The 23,490-nt window shown below is 39.0% G+C and overlaps 1 protein-coding gene across 16 annotated transcripts in view; it reads right to left on the bottom strand.

Annotated features, from left to right (window-relative positions):
* The window catches only part of ESCO1 (establishment of sister chromatid cohesion N-acetyltransferase 1), an 82,541-nt gene extending 59,128 nt beyond the window's left edge, over window positions 1-23,413 (bottom strand). For 7 of the 16 annotated variants that reach the window (XM_082698749.1, XM_082698751.1, XM_082698754.1 and 4 more), the window contains exon 1: window positions 22,757-23,389. The gene's annotated coding sequence lies outside the window, so the exon portion shown is untranslated. Of the gene's footprint in view, window positions 1-22,537; window positions 22,686-22,756 lie in introns of those variants that run through there. The other 9 variants (XR_014302683.1, XR_014302684.1, XR_014302685.1 and 6 more) reach the window with 3 other exon arrangements.
* Between the last annotated feature and the right edge of the window lie 77 nt (window positions 23,414-23,490).

Here is a 23,490-nt window from a genome sequence, read left to right as displayed (position 1 = left end):
CAGTGAGAAATAAAGTCCACCCACACCCACAGCTGCCCAGCCAACCCAAACCCAAGTCACCTAATCCACAACTGCTCTGCAGATGTATGATCAATAATTAACTGCTGTTTTAAGCCACTGAGTTCTAGGGCAGTTTCTTATACAGTAATAACTAATATATATTTGCGATTAATTTTTATATTCTAAGAAACTCTAAACTTACCAAAGATTAAGCCCCAAAATATAACAAAAAAGCTCATTTATATTCCTTTACTACTTTAGCACTAAGGATTATAATTTTAAAATGATGAATAGGGACGCCTGGGTGGCTCAGTTGGTTGGACAACTGCCTTCGGCCCAGGTCATGACCCCGGAGTCCTGGGATCAAGTCCCACATCAGGCTCCCAGCTCCATGGGGAGTCTGCTTCTCCCTCTGACCTTCTCCTCGCACATGCTCTCTCTCTCAAATAAATAAATAAAAATCTTTTAAAAAACTAAATAAATAAAAATAAAAATAAAAATGATGAATATTCTTCTTTTACATCTATTTCTCCCAATTTCTAAATAGTTTAAAACATTTGGCAGTGGGGACCTAACTTATAGAAGAGAAACTGATACACAACTCTATAGTACCTGTCAATCACCTGTTCAGGTGTGCCAAGGACCACTTCAATTCTAGTTTGCCTTCATGTTAAACCATCACTAATCTAGCATTACATGACTTAATAATTCCCATTTCTTCACAACTCTTAAATAAAATCTTGCAAATAAGAACTGAAATGCACCCTCTCATATGTCAGCAAATCAACAAGGCCACTCCTACAACCCAGAGCTAGATTAATATAATCTTAACGAAAACAGTATCCGGGTAAAAAAAAAAAACCACAGTGATTAAGATTTACATAAAATGACCACTTTAGAAAACCTAAAATAATGTATTTTATACAAAAAGAACTCCTAAGACACGTTAGAAAATACCGAGAATTTAACAATAATCCAATTTCCGACAGTGCTTTATAATAAAAAGTATTCAAATTTTAATCATTAAAATATTTGATTAAGACAATTTTAAATTTTATTTGACAGAGAGAGCATAAGGGGGGTTATGTGGGGAGAGGCAGAAGGAGAGGGAGAATTGGACTCTGCTCAGCATCCTTGATCCCAGGACTCTGAGATCATGACTTAAGTCAAAGGCAGATGCTTAACTGACTGAGCCATCCAGGTACTCCATGATTATTTAAAAAAAAAAAAAAAATTAACTAGAAAGGAAAAAAAAAATTTGGATTGTATATCAGCCAATATATTTTAATATTAAAGTCATTTTTTTTTAAAAAACACTTCATCATTGGGGCACCTGGGTAAACCAGTCAGTTGAGGGTCCAACTCTTGATTTCAGCTCAGGTCATGATCTCAGGGTTACAGGATCAAACCCCAAGTTGGACTCCAATTCAGCAGGAAAGTCTGTTTGAGCTTCTTCCTCCCTCTCCTTCTGCCCCTACCCTCTCTGAAATAAATTTTTAAAATATCAAAACAAATTATATAATTGAGATATAATTCCTTACCACAAAATTAACCTCTTTATAGTACAACTTAGTGAATTTTAGTATGTTCAGAGTTGTGCAACAAACAACTGCCAGTATCTAATTCCAAAACATTTTCATGACCTCAAAAAAATCCCCCCAAAACAAAAAATCATGCTCTCTAAAGTCATTCCCTATCCCCCTCTCCCTCCAGCCCCTGGCAACTACAAATCTACCTTCTGTTTCTATGGATTTGACTATTGTAGATGTTGCATATAAATGGAATCATAATATATGGCCTCTTGTGATTGGCTTCTTTCATTTAATGTTTTCAAGTTCATATAACATAGCATGTATCAGTAACGCCCTGTGATTTTTATGGCTGAATACTATTCCATTGTACAAACATGCCACATTTTGTTTAACTATTCATCAGTTCCTGGATATTTGACAGACGGTTTCTATCTTGTGGCTATCACAAATAATGCTATGAACAACCCTACTGAGTTTTGTGTGAACACGGGGTTTCCAATCTCTTGGTTATATAAAAAGAATTATGACTGCTAGACCATATGGTATTTAACTTCAGAGGGACTATTTTCCAAACAAGATGTGTCATTTTACATTTCCACCAGCCATGTATGAGAGTTCCAATTTCTCTATATCCTTGTCAGCATTTTTTACTATCTTTTTAAACTTTAGTCATCCTTTTGAGTATAAAGTGGTATCTTATTGTACTTCTGATTTGTATTTTCCTAATGACTAACTAGGTGAGCAACTTCATGAGTTTACTAGCCATTTGTATTTCTTCTCTGCAGAAATATATATTCACATTCTTTCCTTTTTTAAATTGGGACATTTTTCTTTTTATTATTGAGTTGTAACAGTTCTTTATCTGGATATTAGATTCTCAGCAGATGCACTGCTCACAGATATTTTCTCTAATTCTGTTACCAGTCACTTTATTTTCCTTGATAGAGCCCTCTGATGCACAAGCCTTTTTTTTTATTATTATTTATTTGACAGGCAGAGATCACAAGTAGGCAGAGAGGCAGGCAAAGAGAGAGAGAGAGAGAGGAGGAGGAAGCAGGCTCCCTGCTGAGCAAAGAGCCCCATGTCCAGGACCCTGGGATAATGACCCAAGCTGAAGGCAGAGGCTTTAACCCACTGAGCCACCCAGGCACCCCACAAGTCTTTAATTGTAATTCAAACCATGGGGATTTACATCTGTAAATCTGCAAATGTTTTCTTCTATTCTATAGGTTACCTCCCCATTTTGTGATGGTTTCCTTTGCTGTGCTATACTGGTTTAGTATGATGCAGTCCACCTGTTCATTTTTGCTTTTGTTGCTTTTGCTTTTCTTTTTTAAGATTTGAGAGAGCAACCACACCCGCAAGTAAGAAATGGGGCAAAGGGAGAGCGTCCCGAACAGACTCTATGCCCAGCATGGAGCCCAACACGGGGTTTGATTTCACAACCCCAAGACCATGATCCAACTTGAAACTAAGAGTCAGACACTTAACTAACTGCACCACCCAGGTACCCTGTTGCTTTTGCTCTTAATGAATATTCACAATTCCATCACCAAGACCTATATCAAGGAGCTTATTCCCTATGTTTTCTTCTAGGAGTTTTATGGTCTCAAGTCTTATACTCATGTCTTTTATCCATTTTGAGTTAATTTTTTGTATAATTCAAGCCAGTGGCCCAGTTTCATTCTTTTGTATGCAGCTGTCCAGTTTTCCCATCAACATTTACTGAAGACTGTCATTTCCCCCATCATATCCTCTTGGCTCCCTTTGTTGTTAAGTACTAAAATAAGGAACCGTGAATCTCTCAATTTTGTGATTCTTTTTATTTTCTTTTTTAACTTTTTTTTAAAAGATTTTTTATTTATTTATTTGACAAGAGATCACAAGTAGGCAGAGAGGCAGGCAGAGAGAGAGGAGGAAGCAGGCTCCCCACCGAGCAGAGAGCCTACGTGGGACTCGATCCCAGGATATCACAACCTGAGTGAAGGCAGAGGCTTTAACCCACTGAGCCACCCACCATTCTTTTTCAAGATTATTTTGACTATATATTAATTTAATTTCAGGATCAGCATACGAACTGCAAAAAAGTCAGCTAGGATTTTAATAGGGATTGCACTGAATCTATAGAACAATTTGAGGAATACTGCCATCTTAGTAGTAAGTCTTCCAATTCTTGAACACAGATAGCTTTTCATTTATGTAAGTCATCTTTAATTTTTTTTTTAAAAGATTTTATTTATTTATTTATTTGACAGAGAGAAATCACAAGTAGATGGAGAGGCAGACAGAGAGAGACAGAGGGAAGCAGGCTCCCCGCTGAGCAGAGAGCCGGATGCGGGACTCGATCCCAGCACCCTGAGATCATGACCTGAGCCGAAGGCAGCGGCTTAAACCACTGAGCCACCCAGGCGCCCCATCTTTAATTTTTTTTAAATGATGTTTTAGAACTTCCAGCATACAAGGCTTGTACTTCATTTGTTAAATTTATCCCTAAATACTTTATTCTTTTTGATTCTATTACAAAAGGAACTGATTTCTTAATATCCTTTTTAGATGGTATACAGAAATACAACTAATTTTTGTACATTGATCTTGTATCATATAACCTTGTTGAATTCACTTATTAGCACTAATAGGCCTTGGGGACATTTTTGTGGATTTCTTAGAATTTTCTACATACAAGATCATGTCATCTGCAAAATCGTTTTATCTATTCCTTTCCAATCTGGATACCTTTGTTTCTTTTTTTTTACCTAATTGCCCTGGCTAGAACCTCCAGTACAATGTTGAATAAAAGTGTTAAGAGCAGGGACACCTGAGTGGCTCAGTTGGTTAAGTATCTGCCTTCAGCTTGGGTTCTGGGATAGAGTCCAACATCAGGCTTCCCCATTTCTTCCTCTCTTCTGCCTGCCGCTCCCCCTGCTCATGCTCTGTCTGATAAATAAAATCTTTTTTTTTTTTTTTTTAAGTGGTAAGAGCAAACATCCTTGTATCACCATTAAGTATGATGCTAAAGATAGGCTTTTCATGGATGCCCTTCTATTCCTTGTTTGAGTGTTTCTATTGTGAAAGGGTGCTGGATTTTGTCAAATGCTTTCTCTACATCTGCTGAGGTGATCATGTGTTTCTCCCTTCTTCATTCCATTAACACAGATTTTGACGTTTTGTGTTGAACCAATTTTGCAGTGCTAAGAATAAATCCCACTTCATCCTGGTGCATAATCCTTTTCATACGTTGCTGGATTCAGTTTGCATGTATACAGTTGTATTTACAAAAAATATTGATCTATAGTTTCTTTTCCTTCTGCTATCCTAGTCTAGTTTTGGTATCAGAGTTTTATTCTTGACTCAGTATCTAAGAATTTGTCCATTTCATTTGGGTTTTCAGAATTGTTCATATACTGTTCACAGTATTCCTTTATAATCCTTTTTCATTTCTAGAAGGTTGCTAGTAATCTGAGCATTCTTTTCTCTTATTAAAACCAGTTTTTATAGGGGCACCTGCATGGCTCAGTCAGTTAAGCATCCAACTCTTGATTTCAGCTCAGGTCATGATATCAAGGTCGTGAGACTGAGCCCTGCACCCGGATCTGTGCTCAACAAAGAGTCTGCTTGAGATTCCTCTCTCGCTCTCTCTCTACCCCTCACTCTTTGCCCCTCCACACCCTATGCATGCATGTTTTCACTAAAATAAATCTTTTAAAAAAATTATTTTTAAGAAGAAAAGCAACTTAGATTAGCTTAATTTCTAGGCTTAACAGCAAATCAGGAGTTTTTAAACTTTTCTACAGCAAGTAGAGAACTTCTCTACACCGTCAAGTCTATAAGGTGACCCAAATTCCATAGGGAGAAGAACAGACCTTAAGAACTAGCTCTCTCCATCCTTCTTATCTTAGGTCTCTCACTCTTCAGTAGCAAAGGCTCTGTGAACTAGCTGCCCCACTATGGAGAAGCTTCCAAAGGAGGCTGTATGAATGAAATATCAACCCAAAGCTTCTAGTTATTCCTTTTTGCTGGGTTTCCCCTTAAACACAAAAGGGGGCAGGGGGCTTCGCTAGTCACAGGAATCTGTGTTCATGATATATTTTGAGAACTTTATGCTTGTTATGAACAGACCATCCAATTATAATTTCTTTTTTTTTTTTTTAAAGATTTTATTTATTTATTTGACAGAGAGAAATCACAAGTAGGCAGAGAGGCAGGCAGAGAGAGAGAGAGGAGGAAGCAGGCTCCCTGCTGAGCAGAGAGCCCGATGCGGGACTCGATCCCAGGACCCTGAGATCATGACCTGAGCCGAAGGCAGAGGCTTAACCACTGAGCCACCCAGGCACCCCCAATTATAATTTCTTTATCCTTAAAACAGGCAGAACACAGAGCTGGCAATACATTATACCTATGCAACACAAAGTGTAAGATCCACTTGGAAGAAGTGGAATTTTCACAGGAATAAAAGAAAAATGTCATTGTCCTCCACTTATAGCCACTGTTTTAGATTTATACCTAGTACTCAATGGCTCATGATCATTTCTGCTACAGGCTTCAAAAGACAGAAAGTTGAATAAACAGGGTGGCTAAGTGGGTTAAAGTCTCTGCCTTCGTCTCAGGTCATGATCCCAGGGTCCTGGGATCGAGCCTCACATCGGGCTCTCTGCTCAGTGGGGAGCCTGCTTCCTCTCCCTCTCTCTCTCTCTCTGCCTGCCTCTCTGCCTACTTGTGATCTCTCTGTCAAATAAATAAATAAAATCTTTTTTAAAAAAATATAAATAAATAAATAAATAAATAAAACGTTCCCTAAATCATCAAAATGTTAAAGACAAATAAAAATTATTAGATAATATCAAATAGCAAAGCTAGAACTTGATTTATACTGACCTAATAATGAAATTCCTCAATCTCATAAAAAGCTTCTAACAAGAAAACCTATAATTTACATTACAATAGTAAATACTGACTGCTTTCTAAGTTCAGAAAAAAGGCAAGGATGTAGTAAACATCTCTCCTCTTTTTTCCATTAATATAGTGTTTTACTTTGATTTTTTGTGTTGAACCAACTTTGCAGTGCTAGGTAGAGAAGTTTACCACTTCTTTTCAATATTGTACGTGAGGTCCTACTAACGCAGTAAAGCATGAAAGAGAAACAAAAAGCCTACAGACTAAAAAACAAGAAAGAAAAACCTGTTGACATGATTACGCAAGTAGAAAACACTAAGGACCTATTTAAAAACCTATTAAAGGGATGCCTGGGTGGCTCAGTTTATTGGGCATCTGCCTTTGTCTCAGGTAATGAATGATCCCAGGACTCTGGGATCAAGTCCCACCTCAGGCTCCCTGCTCAGCAGGGAGCATGCTTCCCTCAAATAAATTAATACATACCTCTTTTAAATAAATAAATAAAAATAAAAACCTGTCAAATACATGAATTTAACAAGGTCACAGAATAAAAACTAGTAAGTAATATCAATTACATTTCTATACTCTAGCAAAACAAAACTGGAAAAACAGAATTATTTTAAAAACACAAATTTCAAGACCATCAAAAACATTAAATACTTAAAAAAAAAACTCAGAAGACAAAAAAAAATACTTCTACACTGAAAATCTTGAAGCATTACTATGAGAAATTAAAGAAGTCCTAAATGGAGAAATATACATTTGGAAAACTCAATATTATCAAGATATCCAGTCTCCTCAAACTGACCTACAAATTTATTATTTCCAAATCTACATTCCAGTAGACTTTTAAAGAAATCGATATGATGAACCTAAAATTTATATGGCAATGGAAAAGATCTTAAATAACAAAACCAATTTTGAAAGAAAATGACAAAGATGGAAGCTGTAAGAATTTAAGAGCATACTATTTGAAGAAAGGCAAATCAATGGAACACAAAGTCTATAGACACATTCAGACAATACAATAACTGAACATACACCTCACAAAAGATAATTTACGAATGGCCAATAAAGATCTGAGGAAGTGTTCAACATGAGTCATCAGGAAAATGCATATTAAAAACACAGTGAGGGCACCTGGTGGCTCAGTGGGTTAAGCCTCTGCCTTTGGCTCAGGTCAAGATCTCCAGGGTCATGGGATCGAGCCCTGCATTGGGCTCTGCTCAGCAGGGAGCCTGCTTCCCCCTCTCTCTGTGCCGGCCTCTCTGCCTACTTGTGCTCTCTGTCAAATAAATAAAGACGTAAAATCTTTAAAAAACAAAACAAAACAAAAAACCCAGTGAGACACTACCACAAACCCACTAAAATAGGAAAAATGTTTAAAACTGACAAAAACCAGTATTCATGAGGCTGTGAACAGTGTAGAACTCAAAGAATGCCACTGGTACGATAAAATGGAATGAATGCTTTGGAAGTTTGGTACTTTCTTATAAAGTTAAATTTTACCTACCCTCTGACCCAAATTCCAGTCCTAATTATTTACCCCCCAAAATATAATACCCCCAAAAATATGACCATAAAAGGACCTATATAAAAATGTTTCTATTAATCCTACATATAAGATATTGATGTGACTCCCTGCACCAATTATTAGGTATATAAAAATAAACTGTGGCATTTTCATGCAATGGAATACTCATGGGGGGAAAAATATAAGCACGTTGTTTATACAACAACATGGAAGAAATTAAAAACCATTATGTTAAGGAAAAGAAGTCAAACACAGAATAGAGCACACATGCATAACCTCACTGACATGAAATTCTAGAACAGGCAAAACACACCTATAATGACAGAAAACACAACAGTGATTACCCAAAGTGGAGTCAAGAACATACTTGAATAGGTTCCAAGGTATGTTTTAGGGATGATGGAAATGTCCTTTATCTTGATTGGAGAGGTAGCTTCACAGGTGTTTCTATGCCCAAACTTATCAAACTTTACAATCTTAATCTGTGCATTCTATTAAATGGAAAATATACTTCAAAAAAGCCATTTTGTAAAAATACATATTTTTTCATAATGTTTGCAGGGATGATATCTTTTTCTTAGAAATTACGAACACTAAATACATGGTTTTGACTGGCTTTTAAATAAAAGTTACTAGTAATTAACAAGTTTTTCTCTTCACAAAATAGCAAAAGCAATACCTAACAAATGGAAGCATTTAAAAAATAATGCATAAATAAACATTTTAAAATATAAAAAATAATAAAAGCACATAAAAAATAATTCGGTTTTTTTTTTAAGTCCTACTTTTTTTTTTCCTTTAAACTAAATTCTACACCCCATATGGCATTTGCCCTCACAACCTTGAGAACAGGGCTGCATTCTCTACCAACTGAGCCAGCCGGGCACCACCCATAAAAAAAATTTAAAACAAAAAAATAAAACAAATCATACCATGTATGTAAATATTATGTATTCAGACAAAAATGTCATCTCCTCCAGTGAAGAACAGGGCCTCCTTTTTATGCTCCCAATTTAAATGCACAAATGCTTATTATACCTCTAAATACAGGATTTATTAGTTTATATAACAAGTATGTTTATGTACCCCAGTTATCAAATAGTAACTATTTGTTAATTTACACATGATGGATTTGACCACAAAAAGAGCCATAGTATCTTGGAGTTGGAGAGTCCATTACCTACTCTCATTAGAACCCTGAAAAACTGCAAAATGCCTCAAGAATAGTTGCCTCAAAATCTATAAGGAAAGTTCAACACTAAGTTCACTCATGGGCAATAATTTTCTAAGTATCTTAGCCTTGGAAATTTATCTTAAAAATCTAAAATCATGTTCTGAAGAAAGGGATATGGGGACAAACAGAACAGAGGACAAGAAGTTGCTGTAGCTATTCACTCCCCACCAAGCTCACGTACCTTAGCCAGGATCTGCCCACTAGGACAGTGGTCTCTAAAGCTATTCTGCAGAGAACAATTTGAGAAAGAGCAATCTAGAGAAGACTGTCCAATATGATTATCAATTAGCAATGTGCAGCTACTAAGTACCTGAGATGTGGCTAGTCCAAAGTGAGATTTTTTTTTTTTTTTAACAACCCTTAAAAATATGTTAAACTATTTTGGGGGTTGGGGGTGGAGCCAAAGTTGGCCTAAGTGCCAAAGTAGTTTATCAACTCCTGCTCTTAAGTACATGGAAGCTGCACTGAATAGTTGTCAGATTGATTAAGTGAATCTTACACTCAACAGTAGCCTAGTCAATGAGGCAGAAATACCCACCTTCCCAGGTATACTGAACAAGTCCAAATGGTTAAGGAGGTGGGATTCCAAGATTGAATCTACTCTACTCACTCGGTTCAGCTATAACCTACTTCATACTTGTAGGCAAGTCTGCAAACACCGTCATGGTTCTGAAAATTGGATGCTGAGACTGAGCCCTCTTCACTTGGGGATCCTCATACCAATATACCAAAAGGCAAAGAAAGCAATCATGCGTGATTGTACATGGAGAGCAAGGAGCGCTACTTCTGGAACCCAGGACAATCACTGGGTAACCTCTTGCAACCCTCTTATCTAATACCTTGGTCAAAGGCCAACAAAGTTAGGACCACAAAGATCTCAGATTCCACAGAATGAATATCCCCAACTAAACTGATAACAACTCATCCAGTCCAGTGTTGGCATAAACCAAAATGAAATAGGTAAATGACAAAAGTAGCCACTATTATTTTTTATTCATTTTTTTTTTTTTAAAGATTTTACTCATTTATTTGACAGAGAGAGATCACAGTAGGAGAGAGGAAGGGAAGAGATCACAGAGAGAGAGGAAGGGAAGCAGGCCCCCCGCTGAGCAGAGAGCCCGATGTGGGACTCGATCCCAGGACCCTGAGATCATGACCTGAGCCGAAGGCAGCGGCTCAACCCACTGAGCCACCCAGGTGCCCCTTATTCATTTTTTTAATGTTTGCTATTAAAGTATAGTTAACAGACAATGTTATATTACTTTCAGATGTACAACACAGTGACTCAACTGGTAACTATTATTATTAATTTAGGCTTCACGACCACTTGCAGAAGAGAGGCCGATAGATAGCCCCTGTTTTATGTTGTTTCTTTTCCCCCTCCTCCTCTACCATATATGAAAGGCAAAGGTGGGAGCTAAGTTGCAGGTGAAAAATATGACAGAATTGACATTATCCCCCAAAACCAATAAAATTTTAATGACAAAAAGAGAAAAACAGGGCGCATGGGTGGCTCAGTGGGTTAAAGCCTCAGCCTTCGGCTCAGGTCATGATCCCATGACCTGGGTTCTGGGATCAAGCCTCACATCGGGCTCTCTGCTGGGTAGGGAGCCTGCTTCCTCCATTCTCTCTCTCTCTCTCTCTGCCTGCCTCTCTGCCTACTTGTGATCTGTCTGTCAAATAAATAAATAAAATCTTAAAAAAAAGAGAAAAACATATAACAGCATGAAATAAAAACAGAGATTTAACCCAAAATACATCAGAACTCACATTACATGTCCACGGATCAAATCCTCCAGATAAACCGTGATTATGAGACATACTTAGAGCATAAAAATGAAGAAGGGCATAAAGGACAAATAGAGAATACAAATACTAACCAAAGGAAAGTTTATGTATCTACATTAATACCAAAGCAACTTTAAGAAAGGCAATATTAAAAAGAAACATAATAATAAAGGGTTCAATTTAACAGGAAACTATAACAATTTCAAACTGCACACATCTAAGAATATAAACTAAAAATACATAATTCTTGGGATGCCTGGGTGGCTCAGTCGGTTAAGCATCATGATTCCAGGGTTCTGGGATAGAGCCCTGCATTAGGCTCCCTGCCCAGCAGCAGGTCTGCTTCTCCTCCTGGCTATCCCCCCCCAACTTGTTCTCTCATTCACTCTCTTTCTCAAATAAATTTTTTAAAATAAATAAATATAAATAAAATATACAATTTTGAAGTTGATATATGTAATCCCCTAATTGAAAAATACAAGGAAAAATAGAGAAATCCAAAATCCTGAGACATTTGGACATACTCTTCTCAGTAACTGATAAAAAGCAGACAAAAAACCAAAACAACCCCATTAATTACACAGAATATCTAAACAAGACAATTTTAAACTTCACTTAATGGATACACACACAGTATTTTCCCAACAACTGCAAAACACATTCTTTTAAGGCACATATGGAACACTTACAAAAATGACCCCAAATACAAGACCTAAAGCAAGTCTCCACAAACATCCAAGAAATGATACCATACACTATGTTTTCTGATCACAATGTAGTTTGCTAGAAATGAATAATCCCAAACTCTAAATAGAAAATGCTGTATGGAAATTAAGAAAATCTATTCTATATAGCATAAGAAATCATACTTAAAAAAAAAAAACCCACAAGATAGGTGAACTTGCCATACCAGACATCAACAATTAATAGAATCAATAAAGCCATAGTGATGTGTTATACTGATTGAAGGACAGACCAATAGAACAATGGAACAGTCAAATGACACAAAGCAGAATGCCCACAATCAGACTCATGTATGTGTGGTCAACTGGTTTATGATAAATAGTACAAAGCTGGGAAAACAGATTTTTAAAAGGAACAGCACAGGAACAAATAATGGGGAAAGAAGTAAAAATTAATCCCTACGTCACATAATACACTAAAGTCAATGCCAAATAGCTTGATTATAGACACAAAATGTGAAAGGTGAAAAAGAACTTAAAAAGGATTAGTCTGCAAAGATTATATTTCTTAAAATCGTACAAATCAATGAAATGGCCAACTAAAGGAAAAAAAAAAAAGACAAGAAATTTGAACAAGTTCATCACAAAGAGACGAGAAAGAAATCCAATAGAGCAAAAGACAACCATCACAACGGCAAAAATTTTAAAGTTAGAGAAAACAAAATGTTGGTAAGAATGTGGATTAAAGTGCTGCTGGTCGCAGTATTAATTGTACAAACGCTTTGGAGAACAGGCCAAAGAGCAACCAATCTGTAATGAAATGTAATGGTTGTGGCACCTGGGTGGCTCAGTGGGTTAAAGCCTCTGCCTTCCTCTAGGGTCATGGTCTTGGGATCCTGGGATCGCGTCCTATGCTCAGTGGGGAGCCTGCTTCCTCCTCTCTCTCTCTCTCTCTCTCTCTCTCCCTGCCTCTTTGCCTACTTGTGATCTCTGTCAAATAAATACATAAAATCTTAAAAAGAAAGAAAGAAAGAAATGGTTGAAGAATCCCAAAACAAACCTTGAGGCTAGCGGGGATACACACAGAAAAGCAACTGGGCTTCATTTAGAGCATAAAAAATATTACTACCAGGCACATGACATTTGGGAGAAAAATTGCCCTGGTGTCTTAAAAAAACTATGTAAAAAAAAACAAAGGCTGGGATGCCTCGTTGGCTCAGTTGGTTGAGCATCTGCCTTTGGTTCAGGTCATGACCCCAGAGTCCCAGGATGGAGACTGGCATCAGCCCCTCATCTGGCTCCCTGGTCAGTGCAGAGTCCGCTTCTGCTTCTCCCTCTGCCTCTGCCCCTCCCCCCTACTGGTGTTCGCTCTCTCTCAAATAAATAAATAAAATCTCCAAAATAAAAATAAATAAATAAATAAGAAAAAAAGAAAGAAAAGCAAGGCAATTATTAACTCCAGGGGATAAAAATGGGAGGGGTATACAGTTAAAGGAGAATACTTAGCTCAGCAATGACCAGTATTACATAGTTATAACAACACTCACTAGTGGCTTAACCAGTAACCAAAATAGAACTCTCTTAAGGGGATAAGGGGAAGAAAATAAGAGAGCTAAATTTTTATCTATGGAGGCAGAAAGTCAGTAACATTGGGAACTGAAAAATCAAAATACAGCAGTTAGGGCATACTATCAAAAATATAGAGCTAGATACTAAGAGTAACAGCTAGAAGAATAAAAGTGGTAGCTTCTGGAGAAAGGTACTAGGAGATGGGGGAAGGCTGGGAGTGGAATGATATTTGTCACCAAAAGGCTTTCAGTGCAGTATGGCTTTAAAAACACGGAAGATTTACTTTGAAAATTTTGAAATTCTCCAATTTCATTGCAGTGTCAATGTATCCTGGCATTTAATAGGCCTGTCTATATATTCTGGCTTTATTGTCATATAAAGGTTTTAACCATTTTTAAAATTTAATCTATTTTAAAATATCACCAAAATTAAAGTTCTGAAAATTATTTACCCAAACTGACTCAATAAATCAAAGAAATCAGAGCAGATTTTTTTAAGTCTAGAAATGCAAGAGAACATAATTCAAGTACAAAAAAATTAAGTAAGTATACTACCCAGAGAGAAATTTTTATTGGGCTACTAAACACCTGAAACTTTAAAATCTGAACTCCTAATCTTGCCTCCTAAACCTAAAGCTTTCAAAAGATTTTCTTCATCTCAGTAAAATTCATACTTAAGTATCTAGAATAAAACTTTGGAATCATCCCCAATTCTTCAACTTACACAAATCAACTCATCATCAACAAATCCTGTCTACCTTCAAAACACATCCAAGATCTGACCACCTAGAATCTCCACCCTTACCACCCAGGTCCAAGTCACCATTACCCTTCACCTGGATTTTTGCCAACAGCTTTAAATTCCTAACTCTGCCTTCAGCCTTGTTCCTTCCTCCCTACCTTCTCCTCACTTCAGCTTCTCCACACAACAGCCATCGCAATCTTTCAGAACTTAAATCAGGCTCTGTTATTTCTCTGCTCAAAATCCTTCAGTGACTTCTCATCTCAATCAAAGTAAAAGCAAAGGCTCAATTTTAACTATTACTTCCTAGTTCTGTCCCTACTCCCTCTGCTCCAGTTAGGTTTGTTCCCTTGCTATTATTTCTTGGATGCATTAAGCATATTCCCACCTGAGGCTAAAGAGTGTTCCAGACAAAGGGAACAGCTCTGCTTTCAAAGAAGTGATATATTTTTTTTTGTTGTTTCAGAATACAGTAAAAAGACAAAAATAATACAAAAATTTGTTTTGATACCAAAAGTAGTGCACACACATATGCATGTGCACCACACACATTTCATATACAAGAATATGAAAAGCCTAAATTAAAGGCAAACTGGCATTTTTAAAAGAACATGAGTAGTCAAATGGTCTACCACCACTAGTAAAACTGATAAAAAGAAATACACAGATGACTGAATTTTAAAAATTCTATTAATAGAGGGCATCAACCAGTCAAATAAAAATACTCTATCACATCAATGTAACCCCATCACCAGAAAAATACTTCAGAAAATAAAACAACCTTAGGACTATTTTACCAAATCTTTTCTTGGTATTTCCAACATTACTGGAAACTTTTTAGCCATCTCAAAGTGCAGTTAACTCCACCAAAAGATTTAATGTAGAATCCAACCCAGTACACCTTTCAATTTCACCCTCAATTCTAAAAATCAAATATTCTTCAAAGAATAAAAAATGACCCCTGAGAGGAAAAATCACCCCTATTTCATCATTTGGCTTACTTGTTTTAATTTCTCTAACACTAATGTCTGCTAGGTGAGCCAAAGGCTGGAGCTGCACTATTCCCAGCAACCTCTGGAGTCCTGCACAATGTTAAAAGTTTCTGTAAGGCCTAGTGTTTGGGAATTCCTGTTCTTTTCTTCCACAAAATCTTGCTCTGTAAATGGAGTCTTCTCTTTCTTATTTCTCTGTGTATCCTGCCAATTCATCCACCCACAATATAAGGTAATCCAAGTATTTCTCACATTCTAAAACACCCCCAAAATACTTGAGATTAAAAAACAAAGTTTAAAGTAATTACTGCTTGGGGCGCCTGGATGGCTCAGTGGGTTAAAGCCTCTGCCTTCGGCTCAAGTCATGATCCCAGTGTCCTGGGATCCAGCCCCGCATCTGGCTCTCTACTCAGAGGGGAGCCTGCTTCCTCCTCTCTCTCTGCTTGCCTCTCTGCCTGCCTCTACTTGTGATCTCTGCCTGTCAAATAAACAAATAAAATCTTTTTTAAAAAAAAAGTAATTACTGCTAAAACATGTAAAATGTCACAACTAAAGCAAAAATGGACCATGCCACAGAAAACACACACAACACCACAAGGTACTCTCCCTAACAAATTTTTCCAAACATTCAAAACTTTAATCTCTCTATTACACAAATGGTTCCAAAACATGCAGATAACATGTTCATCAACTCATTTTAAGAGGCATATATGGTTGGGGATCAAAAATTTAGTAATAACAGCAACAACAACAACCAAAAATGGACTATTAGCCCCAATCAACAATTTTAGCAACAAGACATGCACTATCATCAAGTAATACTTATCCTAAAAAGAAAAAACAGAAATACCACCATAAAAATTATCTTCAGAAATTAGTCATCCTGATAGAAAAATAAATGGTAAAACTGATGTAATATTCTCAATAGACTGGTAACAGTGATTTGGTAAAATTCAACATTAGTTAAAATTCAAAAAAGCTAGACCTGGCCACACCTGGCTGGCTCAGTTGGTAGGGCATGTGACTTGATCTTGGGTTCTTAAGTCTGAGCCCCATGTTGGGATTAGAGTTTACTTTAAAAAGGGGGAGCCAGGGTGCCTGGGTGGCTCAGTGGGTTTAGCCTCAGCCTTCAGCTCAGGTCATGATCTCAGGGTACTGGGATCCAGCCCCGCATCGGGCTCTCTGCTCAGCAGGGAGCCTGCTTCCCCCTCTACCTGCCTCTCTGCCAACTTGTGATCTCTCTCTGTCAAATAAATAAATAAAATCTTTTTAAAAAGGGGGGGGGGGCTGGCTGCTGGCTGGCTCAATCAGTAGAGCATGCAGCTCTTGATCTCGGGTCATGAGTTCAAGCCTTATGCTGGGCACAGAGCTTACCAAAAAGAAAAAAAAAGCCAGACATGGACAACTTTAATTTTTAAAATTCTCTTCCTCTACCAACCTCTTATAAATTAGCATTCCCCAAGGTCTTGTCCTCTCATTATAAAAAAGGCACTTACTAGATAACTTCTTCTATACACATACTTCTAATTACTACGTGTAAGCTGTTCCGATACAAATTCATATCTTCAACAAAATCTCCATCCCCAGTGCTACTCAGATACCCAACAGCCTATTGGACATTTCTGTCCTGATTTCTTAAAGGCACCTTAAACTCAACAATCATTCTACTATGTTCATCCTCCACAATTTATTGCACCACCATCCACCCACATGAGGAAAACAAAGCCAAGGCAGAAAAAAAGGGGCAATCCATGTAACAGACAGCAATGATGAAAAAGCAACATTTATATTACAAAAATACCCAGAACGGCCCAAATGCTCAAAAAAGGAGAAATAAAATACCAACACAGAATTCTGATAATCTGGTAGACTCAGTCGGTTCAGTGTCTGCCTACAGCACAGGTCGTGATCATCTCCGGTGCTGAGATTGAGCCCAAGTCAGAATCCCAGCTCAACGTGAAGTCTTCTCCCTCTTCTTTTGCTCCTCTCCCTCACCCTGCTCATGCTCTCTCTCAAATAAAATTTTTTAAAAACAAAAAAAGCATTTTGATAATCATTAGAAATAAAAAGTATATAAACTGCATAAATGTAATTTTCCAAGAGACAAATGAGTCATATACAACTATGCTAACACAGAGAAAATACACTAAAAGCATATACGTTAAAACATCAACAATGGTAAAGATGGAAATGAAAGAGTACATAAAGAATGAATGCTTTTACATTTTACTTGTATGTTTATACAACACTTGCATCTTTCACATCAAAAATAAACATGCTGATCAGCTATGAAATAAAAAACAGGGGCACCTGGGTGGCTCAGTCGTTAAGTGTCTGCCTTCAGCTCGGGTCATGATCATAGGACCCTGGGATAAGCCCAACGTCGGGCTCCCTGCTCTGCTAGGGGTCTTCTTCTCCCTCTCCCACTCCCCCTGCTTGTGTTCCCTTTCTCTGTTAAATGAATAAATAAAATCTTAAATATATATGTACTATTATATCTATGTAAAATATATTGGGGAAGCTCAAAAGTGAATCTGAATACATCTACACAATAACTTGTACACAAATGTTCACAGCAGCATTATTCGTAATAGTCAAAAAGTGGACACAATCTAAACGTCCATCAACTGATAAATGGATAAAGAAAACGTGGTATACACATGTAATCAACTGTTACTTAGCCATAGACAAAAATGAAGTATTCATACAAGCTACATGGATTAACCTTAAAAACATTATGCTAAGTAAAAGAAGCTAGTCACAAAAGGCCACACATTATATGATCCAATTAATATAAAATTTCCAGAAAAGACAAATCTATAATAACAGATAAACTGGTGGTAGTAAGGGGCTAGGAAGAAAATGAAATGGAGAGTAATATACTAGTATACGCATGGGGCTTCTTCTAATTTTATTCTAAAATTAGACAATGAAGAGGCACCTGGGTGGCTCAGCCAGTTAAGCATCTGCCCAGGCTCCCTGCTCAGCAGGGAGTCTACTTCTCCCTCTCCCCACCTCCCAGTTCTGTTCATGCTCATTCTCATGCCCTCTCTCTCTCAAATAAATAAATAAATCTTTGAAGTTAGACATTGACAATGGTTGCATAATTCTATTAATATACTAAAAACTCCTGAACTCTTTTAAGGTAGGTTATAGCGCCATAAAGCAGTAACCAAAAAATGAATGTGAAACAAAGATTTTGGGCGCCTGGATGGCTCAGATGGTTAAATGTCTGTCTTCAGCTCAGGTCATGATCCCAAGATCTTGGAACAGAGTGCCGCCTCTGATTCCCTGCTTAGCAGGGAGTCTGCTTCTCCCTTTCTCCCTGCTTCTTCCCCTGCTTGCACTTGCTCTCTCTCAAATGAATAAATAAAATCTTAAAAAAAAAAAAAATGCCTGCTGTTCCCTCTGCTTGTGCGTGCATGCACACTCTCCCTCTCTCTGACAAATAAATAAATCTTTAAAGTAAATAAATAATAAATTTCAAATTTTCATGTTGACAAGATTATCTTAAAATTTCCTGGGGGCGCCTGGGTGGCTGAGTTGGTTAAGCCTCTGACTTCAGCTCAGGTCATGATTCTCAGGGTCCTGGGATGGAGCCCTGCATTGGACTCTCTGCTCAGTGGGGAGCCTGCTTCACCCTCTCTCTCTGCTTGCTTCTCTGCCTACTTGTGATATCTCTCTCTGTCAAATAAATAAAATCTTTTAAAAATAATTATTTCCTAGCATTTGTTTTATTCAGTAACTGAATTTTCTGTGAAGTATTCTAAGACAATGTATTTTTTAAAATTAAAAAAAAAAATTTTTTAAGATTTTATTTATTTGCCACAAACAGTGATCAAAGTAGGCAGAGAGGCAGAGAGAGGGGGGAGCAGGCTGCCTGCCAAGCAGAGAGCCCAATGTGGGCCTTGATCCCAGGACCGTGAGATAATGAACTGAACTGAGGACAGAGGCTTAACCCACTGAGCCACACAGGTGTCCTAAGACAATGTATTTTAAATATACACAGTGACTGATGCCAAGGCTAGGCATACTCCCCATCCTCAAAAACCTCACGGAAGTTATTTAAGTAGTATATATCCTCTACAATGAAACTATATTGTGACTCCTGACCTCAAAATGATGATTTTCAAGCCCCGCTTTGGGACCTAAAGCTTACTTAAATAAATAAATAAAAATAAATAAACAAAAATATTAAAAAGTGAAAAAATAAATGAATAGATAGATAGCACCTGGCTGGCTAAGTGAAGAGAGCATGCAACTCTTCATCTCCAGGTGGTTAACTTCAAGCCCCATGTTGGGACCTGGAGCTTACTTAAGAAACATGAAACGGGGCGCCCAGGTGGCTCAGTCTTTAAGCATCTGCCTCCGGCTCAGATCTTGATCCCAGGATCCTGAGATGGGGCCCCGCATCACATCTGGCTCCCTGCTCAGCAGGAAGCCTGCTTCTCCCTCCCCCCCTGCCTATGTTTGGCTCAGGTCAGGTAGAACCCCTTTGTCAGGTTCCCCTGCTTGGGGGGGGGGGTCTGCTTCTACCTCTCCTTCTGACCCTCCCTCTCCCTCTGACCCTCCCTCTGCTTGTGCCCGCTCTCAAATAAACAAATAAAATCTTAAAAAAAAAAAAAAAGAATCCTTAGAAGACCTCCTGGCACATCACATGGACCTCCTGGCACATCACATGCACCACACCTGTTAAGTATACTAAAAATTATCACTTAACTACTTGATAACTTCAATTCCATACTATCATTATCCCTTTAAGCTTCAATAACCACATTAATTCTAAACTACTTAATTATTTACATTAAAGCAATAGTTCTCAAGGTGTATAGGGACTATCAGGATTCCATAAATACTTTCAGGGGGTTCATTAGATCAAAATCATTCTTGAAAAAAAGATCAAAGCGCAAAACAGACCAATGGTTTAACACAACACTGCACAAAAAAAATATAGAGGCAATTTCAGATTCCACATTGCAACTAACCTTTAAGAAATTTCCACTCGAGTTTTGTTGTAGAATCAAAGAAGAATATCACAATTATCTGGGCAGATCATTAAAGTACTCCTCTCAACATACTGGTGTAAAGCTGAATTTTCTTTATACACTTCAACCAGAAAAACACATGATTGAATGCAAAAACTAACAGGAAAACCAGCTGTCTTCTTATTAGGCCAAATATTAAAGAGATTTACAAAAATGTAAAACAGTTGCCATTCTTTCAGTATTTTTTTTTTTGGTTTTGGAAAAAAGTTTTTTTCCCCATAAAAAATGTTATTTATGTAACCTGTAATTAGTTTCTTAGCTATTTTTAAATGAATTAATATACTTGTTAACTTAGAATATAATGATTACCAATAAGATATAAACCATATAACCAAAAGCTACTTGGAGTCCTACATCATTTTCTTTTTTGAGTCCTACATCATTTTTAAGAGTGTAAAGGAATCCTAACCAAAAAGTCTGAGAACTGCTTCTTTAGAGTAATACTTAATACCCCACTTTAATTTACATTGAGTTTTCATCTCTGTGAATCTCACACATGCAGCCATGGATGTTTAAAGTAAGCAGAAGAAAGCAAAGATATAAATCTTGCTTCCTTCTGATGTACTATAATGCAATTAAGCATAAGATATAGCCCTTCCAAAAAAGAAAAAAGGATGGTCGAGTTAACAGAATTATCCATCTGTCAGAAGTAACTACAGTAGTATGATACAGCTGTAATATAGAACTTATGCAGAAATAGAGCCAAAGAACTTTCCCTGTGCCAAAAGATGCACAGAAAAATCTGGGCTGCTGAAGGGGTAACATAGTCCTTGAGTGAATTACCTACCCTAACAGTTTTACTGGAGTTGATTTCAAACTACCACCTAGACTTCCAGTCACCTTCAATTAAGGTTAATCATAGAACTCCACATGGAACATAATCTGCTCCAAAAAGTTTCAAAAAATATTTAACTACTAAAAAAAAGTTACTGTACAATGCTATTTACCTTCATTATTACAATAAATACAATCAGACTGTGCTGTAACAAATTACCACGCTATAAAAGGTCATCCAGCAATGGGGAGTAATATCATTCATTAATTAGGGCCCTTTTCCCTTCCTTTTTGAGCATAATTTATTGATTTAAATGCCTCACACAAAACCTTGTAGGAGTTTGATGTTAAAAAAAAATTACTGTTCACTACAGAATTGTAATACTAACCACTGTGAAATGAGAGCAAACTTTCCTGAGCCAGGATGATTAAGGTGGACAGAAGCTCATAAGCCAGGCAAGTTTTGTTCTAGAGAGGGTACTTCCAAAGTCACGTTATCTACTCTAAGGGGCATATATAACTGCATTCTGCTTAAAAGGAGTAAGTGTCTGATAAGAGTTTTCTCATTTCCTCACATACTCTAGGCCTGAATTTGCAGCTTCCAAATTAAATGCCTTTTAAGCACTTTTCATCCTACTCTCATATCTAATTCCATAATGAGAATTCTTAAGTTCTTCAAATTAAAAATAATTCCACTGAAAAGGAGAAACCAAGGACCCAATAAAAAGAGACACTGAATATACCAGAGTTCACTGCAAGCAGGTTCCAAACTGAAATCCGTGTTACTCAGCCTTTTAAAATTAAAGGGCGAAAAACAACCCCCCCCATATTACTATTCCACCAAGTATCACTCTTTCACTGGCTTTTGTTAAGGTTAATTATTTACTGAGACTTCATGCGATAATGCTCGTTAATACTGTGCGCTGCAATTACTTTCCGCTCAAAGAATCCCATTTCAACTCTTGAAGGTTCGCAGTACTTCTCAAAGCACAAAGACTTAACTCCTTCCTCCTCCCCGGTGCGCTCCCCGCCCCCCACCTCGGAAAATATAGTACCTGCAGCAGGGTTTCCTGATCTCAACATTGCGGGGGGGGGGGGGGTGTAAGGGCTGGGGGATGGGAAAAGGGTGGGAGAGTTCCCTAATTTTTGGACTCGCTATCCCATTCTGCCTCAATAAAACAAAACCCCTGTTGTAAATAATGTTATGAACCGTGACACAGAGGATCCAATTCCCTTCCGTTCGCATCTATCCCTATAAACTTCACTATGGCCCTCAATGCACCCCTTTCTACTCCAGAGCATCCCTACCTGGCCCCGACTTATAGATCCAAGCTGAATTATTCCATGACCTTGGACCCAGGCCACTGCTCCCCTCCAAGATCCTCACATCACATCCTGCAGACTGCAGAGACCTCACGGTTCAGGCCGGGTCAGCGGCCGGGGCGACGGCAGGGAAGCAAGCCGCAGAAACCGCAGAAGCGCGCTGGCTGGTGGGGCTGACTCGGGGAAAACGCGTGGAAGGAAAGACGCCGGGGACAAGGCCGGGGGCTACCTGCGGACCAACGCCGACACCGCCCCAGTAGTCGCAATGCTACACCTCACCTCCGGGTTCTGGATGCCCTCTCAGCCGCCTTGAGACCCGTGGCGTGACCCGCGGTCCTCGGTCATGGCCCCTTATTACCTCTGCCTACCTCAGCCAGCAATGGCAGGTGATGAGGCGCCTGGGCACCCGAAACGCTCAAGCTGATTGCCTACCTCAAGCGACAGCGTCTTCGAGCCGCCCACTCCCTCTCAAGGGCTCCCGGAGCCGGGACCCCGGGAGTAGGAAGAGGCGTACGATGCAAAACGACACAGAAGGTGGGACAGGAAGCGCGGGGGGGGGGTCCTCCAGCTCTCCGGAGAGGCTGGCAGAAGGGAGGTGAGGACGCAGGAGGCGCGACAGCACGCGGCGGGGACGTCGGAAAGCTAGCCTACCTTCCTCACTCCTGCCGACGGTCCAACACGAGCCAGCGAATCGCCTCACATCCGGGTATCAGGAGAGAGCCGCTTCTGCCGCGACTGCCGCCGCTCTCCCGGCGCAGATACGCCAAACTTCCGGCGACGACGGCGACGCCTCGCCCGTCAGATGGGAGTTACCTGTGACCGTCTTGGTCGCGCTTGCGCAACGCTCCTCTTCAGCCGTCACAGGCTCAGCTGACGTGCCCAGAGGAGGAAGATGGCCGCCACGTTCACTGCGTGTCACGCAGTTTTTCACCCCGGCCGGGACGGCTGGCGTCGGGGAAAAGCAAGCCGGCGTACACCCTCAGCGCAGGCGCGGTGGGAGGCCTCGCGTGCGCGCACCGCGGGTGGGCACCTCGCGGGGAAGCGGCGGCGCCCCCAGGCGGCGACCGCTGGCCCTTCCCCGGGATGTCTCTTAATAAAGCCGCCAACTCCCCCAGCTGCGGTGATTGTCTTGGAAATCCTTCGCCGCCGGTCCCTCTGTGGGTTGTGGGTAGCGCTCTCTGCGACCTCGATTTCAAATACGTTTAATCTTTGACATGGGCCAGTGTAAAGAAAACGGTAGGCAAGTGGCCCTTCTCTTTTCTTCCCCTGCTCTGCACTCCAGTGCTTCCAGAAAAATCCCGGGCTTCTCCTTATCCTTACACTTGCACCTTGTGTGCGGGCGCACGGGAGTCGACAAGAATTTGTAGATATTCTATTAGATTTAG

The sequence above is a fragment of the Mustela nivalis genome (genome assembly GCF_964662115.1).
Source record: "Mustela nivalis genome assembly, chromosome: 14".
NCBI lineage: Eukaryota > Metazoa > Chordata > Mammalia > Carnivora > Mustelidae > Mustela > Mustela nivalis.
The sequence above is the reverse complement of the archived record's forward strand: the minus strand, read 5'-3'. Positions and strand labels throughout refer to the sequence as shown.